Here is a 5,882-nt window from a genome sequence, read left to right on the forward strand (position 1 = left end):
TAGGGATGTGCCCACGGACGTAGCAGAGATGCTCCCTAGAATAAAAATAAAATGCCACCAAGAACATTATTAGGTCAAAAACTGGACTATAAATAACACATTTGATAAAACTGTTATATCAAAGATAAATGTGCTTCAGTTGATAACTACGAGAGTACTCTTATTCTTAAGAACCACCCAATGACATATCCAGGGAGGGGATATAATTTTCATGAATGATTCAGAAAAATAAGAGTATTGTGAATACGACACTTATAAGCTAGTTCTGGTTGTAAGAGCATAGGAAGGGCCATTCCTCCCTCCTGTCAGCCAGGAAAATCTTAGGTCTTTAGAGCCACTCACATTCCTTTGTGTACAACTGGGTTCAAATCCACAACAACACACTGAATTCTCACGCTTTGAGTCTTTCTAATCACCTTTCTACTCTCTCCGACTTCTGACTTTTAGAGGGCTCATGTGATCATATAAGATCTACCAGGGTAAGGTCTGTATCTCAAGGTTAAAGGACTTAGGACTTTAATTACAGCTGCAAAATCTCTTCATAGCAGCAGCACCTATATTAACGTTTGATCGAATGACCAAGAAACAGGAACCTGGGAGCTGAAAGGAGGGATTTTTAGAATTCTGCTTACTATAGACAGAGACAGAAATATGATGATAAATTACAATAGATTGATAAATAATGATAGAGCAAAAATCATAAAGCAAAATCAGTAAAATGTTAATAAATGCATCTGGTAAAGTGGATAAGAATGTTTCTGTACTACACTTAGAATCTCCTTTTAAGTTTGAAATTATTTTCAAATAAAAACAATCTCAAAAGCTATTTAGAATTTTATAGTCATCAATATCATCAATAATATGTCCTAAACTATCTTTTCTACTTTTAGTGACAGTTACTTCTGTGAGTTATTTGTAAATGCCCAGGAGAAAACTCATGCTCTCCTGTCACCCTATTTTCCTCATATTCTTTTCAGGTTGTGGTGGTTGATGTATTCCTAACACAAATCATCATCATCATCATCATCATCATCATCATCACCTCTGGGTGGAGAGGAACATAAGAAATAGTAAAGTCATCAAAATTCTATTTTAACACTGTGGGAGATCAAAACATAGAAAGGTATACTTAAAAAAAAAAAAAAAAAAGAAAGGTATACTTAGTTTATCCATGTGCCATAATATTCTTGATGTGTAAAAAATGGGATTCTTTTCCTACTGAATAATTTTGGCTGGTAATCCAAACCAAAAACTACTGATTTCAAAGCATAGCTCTTTTCCAAATACAGTTGTGGCTGAGAAGGAGCGATACCCAGCACCTCATTAGCCCATTATCCATTTTTATCCTAAAAGACAAACAACTTGAGATTCATTATGAAATATCTTTAAACTCAGCCATCTATCTAAAGTGTGCTGTCCATGCCCTTCCTCTCCTGTGGCTGAATACGTCTGTGTTTTCATAAGAGGAGGGGATTCTCCTCGTACCCCTTTCACTGTCATAGACAGGAAGACAGGCACCTCAACTTTGAGCATGATTATGCACATGAGAGAGGTCACAGGTGGACTAGACATTGCTCAATTAGGGAGATAGATCGAGATTTGGAGCACGCTGAATTTTGAGGGACATGGGACAAAAATGTGTGACATTGTAAATGGTTTATCGTAGAAGACTCAAGTGACCTTTCCCCTTGAACCAGTTCTCACCCCTCAGAACCCTACAAAGTATGTGCGATAGGGTGAGGTGACTCCAGTAGGCCTCCACAGTGTGTCAACAGTCATGAAAAAGTCAGGCCTAGAACTTGGTGGGAGGCTGAATCAGAGACTGCCTATGGGAAAGACTCAACTTTGGGGGACGCTGAGACCAGCAAGGAAATGGGTGCCCAGAGAAATTTAATGGTAAAAATAGCACTAGAACTCAGAGTTTATGATTCTGATTTCCATACAGTTTCTAATAAAGTTTTAATCTAGATAACAAATATTTTTTAAATCTTTAAAAAATTAGACTACCCATTAAAATTCAAAATCAAACCAAGCAAAACAAAGCAAAATTTCCTTCTAAGATAGTATGATTATATCAATTAAAGTTTGAAAACATTTTTTTTGTAAAACAAAGGAATTTTGGTGGAAAGACAAAATGAAGTATTTTTTTCTTTTTTTTTTTACTTTTTTTTTCTTACATTTTGTGAGCCATGGCTCATTTAGCCATGGCTAAATGTTTGCTTCTTTTTAAAGAAAAACTAAAACCCAGAAATGAATTTTCAGATGGAATTTTAAATAAAAAGATTGTTTGAATTTGGTTTGCGCAAGCTGTTTTGTAATGAAATCACAAAATAAAACCCAACATTATTGAAATGTGCCTAAGCTATTAAAACACAACAAAGTTGATGTGTGAAGATGTTAAATTGTGTTAGGTGGAAGATAAAACATCTTTTCAGATTTATAACAATAAGTATATTTAAGAAGTACATTATTAATTCAAGAATGGAAAACTTGTTTAAAGCTGCCTATCAGAAGAGTCTAAAGCAAATAGACTGATATTTTTAGGGTAGTTTTTCAATTTTTTACAAGTTATCTTTTTGGAAGGTCTCCAGTATTCTAATTTGTAGAAGTTTTCCCACTGTGCAGAATAATTTAAGAATTGAAATGTATCAAGCAATTTGTTTTAGAAAATGAAATTATGTTAAACATTATATTAACAAATTAAAAGACAGTTTCTTATGGAACATTATTTTCCAAACATTTTTAGCAATGGAATCTTTCTTCATTTCTTCAATTTTTTTTTTTTTTTTTTTTACGGTAGCACTAGGATTTATTAAACCGTTAGTGAAGGCACTGGGGTTTGCCCATGGTGCTCTTGATGTACAAAGCCCGGACGTTCTGCCAATTCTTCTTGAGCAAGGACACCAGGAAATTGACAGCTAAATGGATGTTGTACATGAGCTCATCTTCCGTCATCTTCACGTGGCCAACACCACTGCCAGACATAGCACCTTCTTCATCTGGAATTTGATGGTGGACTTCAATTCCTCCACTTTGGCCACCATGTTCTCATTGTAGGTCAGCAAGGAAGGGAACTTGCCAGCTTTATTCAGGCCTGGACCCAGGATTCGTGGGATCTGCTTGATCAGAGATTCTGAAGCCAAAAAGGCATCATACTTCTTGGCCAACTTCTTGACTAGTTTTTTATTCTTGTTGAGTTTCTTCAGCGCTTCAATGTCCATGTGGGGAATGTCCACTGCCTTGGCCTCATCACAGTGCTGCTGGTCCTCCAAAACATACACGGAGAACTTGGGGCGGGGGGTGGACTTAAGCCTGATGGTGCCCGAGAAGCGTTTGTCCTTCTGAGGGTCATAGTTCTTCAGGCCGATCTGCAGCTCCACCGTCTCCAGAAACTTCTGGTGCTTGCACTGGTTCCCATGCAGGACCTCGTACAGGGTGTTGCAGGAGACTTTGTTTCTCATGGCTCGCTTACATTTTCCTCAAATTTGTGAGGTATAACATTAGATGCAGACAAGTCCTCAAATCATATGCACAGTCCATGTGTTTCCAGAATGGATAGGGGAGTGAGATCAGAAATAAGACAATCACCAGCACCGGGGACCTCCCCCTGCTGTGTTCAGTTACTACGTCCCCAAGGATAGTATCCTGACTCCTAACACCATAAACTAGACTTGGAACTTTATGTGAATGAAAGTATGAAATTAATTTGTGTACAGTTCTCCAATCTATATAATCTACCCCCAAAATACCATTTCTTCTAGAAGTAACTATATATACAATATGTCCTATATATTCAATGCTTTGTTGTTGTCTAAGATCTGTCTTCAAATGTTAGACAAAGTATTTGCTTCCCAAATCTATTTTATTTAGATGACTCCATTGAGAGGACACATTGTTCTGTGGGTCTCTAATACTTTTCCTCCCGTGTTCACAGGACCAGACCACCTCCTGCCCAAATCGGGACAATCCAAGCATTAGACACCCAACTCTACTTCCCATTACAACCCTATTCATCAAGACTGTTTTAGTCATTTTCTTTATTTCACAACATTATTTTAGGTATTATCCCTTCCAAAAACTAGTATTTGTTTAACAAGGATTTGTCCTGCCCACATTAGGAGATAATATTCTGGGAATTTCTAGCAATGTCACAAGATAAAGATGAAAAGTGAATTCAAGAAAGAAGAATTTCAGATGCTACTAATTTATAACTAAGAGTAGATTCTTTCTGATTTCTCATCTCACCCTGAAAATCGTTCATAGGGAATCACAAATCAGAATAATTCTCATTAGCTTTATATATTGGTTGACTGGTCACCTACTGAAGGTTGCAAATGCCTAGATCATAAGCAAAAACGATCAAATCATTCTTGTGGCATTTAAAAAATTGCCAAGATGCTCACATAAGCTGTTTCACTGACCCCAACATACTGAGGTTTCAGGACTTGAATTCTGCAAGATTGGCCCAGTAAGATCACAAAAGTTATAATTAGAACCTTAAGGTTTTTCTTGCCCTGATTCTGAATCCATTTCCTCCTAGCTTTTAGCAGTTGGCATTTCCTGATCCAAATGTACATCGATGACGCTGGTGATGAAGGTACATCCCACCAGCATATGAATGACCATATTTTTTACTAAAAATACAACTCACACCTTCAAAATATATTAAAGAATGGTTATACAAACAAAAAAATTAAAGCAACACACGCAATTGGTCAGTTTATCTCCTGTTCATATGCATAGTCCTAAAGCCCCAACTTGGATCAACACTGGCATACTTATAAAAGAAGGAGGAGGAGGAGGAAGAGGGAACCAATATGTTCATATTTGGAGTTCTGAAGACCTGAGGAAAAATGCAACAATATTTGTTTCCATGTAGAAGCTTGAAATGTACACCCAGGGAGCTTGTCTCCATCTCAGAAGAACTTCAGGGCAGGGTAGAGATGAAGTAACGTCTCAGCTCTGAAGTGAATGCACCTGTTCAGTAAAAGCATGGACCAGCCCACTTGAGGGGACAGGGGCTTGCTCTCCGGATGTTTAAGCTGAGCAATTTAACGTGTTTAACGTGTATTTTTACCTTTCCTGATGGAAACCTTTTTCATGTAGACTGTTCAGTGTTCTTAGACAATTGTTAACAGTATTTAACGATTTTTGATGATTTGGAGTCATTTGAGGTATATTTTATACAATATTCTCAGAGGTCATCGCTTCTTGAGTGAACAGCGACGTAGTGGGATCAGAAGATCCTCTTGTGGACATACCAAATAATTAGCTAAACATGACCCAGTTCCTTTTAAGAGAAATCCAGAAACTGGATGAGTGATTCCTACCCAGGGTCCCCGAGAAAACATCCACGTGCCTAGGCAGGAAAAGCTGAGACCCACTCCTAGCACATCAGCAGGAGGGGGTGCCAGGAGAAAAGATCTGGGAGCCGACGACATTCAGCTTTCCAGAGTCCTCCAGGCCCACGAGAACAAAGCAACAGTTAGTTTAATACCCCTATGAGCACTTCCCATGGCTTGTCCTTCCAGCCTCAGCTCAGAGCAAACACCATCTGCTCCAGGTTGAATCACCGTGGTCCCCATGATAAAATGTAGTTACCACCCACCACCATCCAAAGTTACTAAGTATTATTGACTCTATTCCCTGTGCTGTACTTTCCATCCCCAGGACTTATTTATTTCACAACTGGAGGTTTGTACCTCTTAATCTCCTTCACCTATTTTGCCCAGCCCCCTTCTCTCTGGCAACCACAAATTTGTCCTCTGTTTCTGTTTCTGTAGGGTTTGCTCCTTTGTTTTGTTTTTTAGATTCCACATATAAATGAAATCATATGGTATTTGTCTTTTTCTATATTATTTCACTTAGCATAATACCCTCTG

General features: G+C 38.0%; 1 pseudogene; it reads right to left on the reverse strand.

Annotated features, from left to right (window-relative positions):
* Nucleotides 1-2,820: 2,820 nt before the first annotated feature.
* Nucleotides 2,821-3,461, reverse strand: LOC608785 (annotated as a pseudogene).
* Nucleotides 3,462-5,882: the final 2,421 nt, after the last annotated feature.

This window comes from Canis lupus, unplaced genomic scaffold (assembly GCF_011100685.1).
Source record: "Canis lupus familiaris isolate Mischka breed German Shepherd unplaced genomic scaffold, alternate assembly UU_Cfam_GSD_1.0 chrUn_S2260H2460, whole genome shotgun sequence".
Classification (NCBI taxonomy): domain Eukaryota; kingdom Metazoa; phylum Chordata; class Mammalia; order Carnivora; family Canidae; genus Canis; species Canis lupus.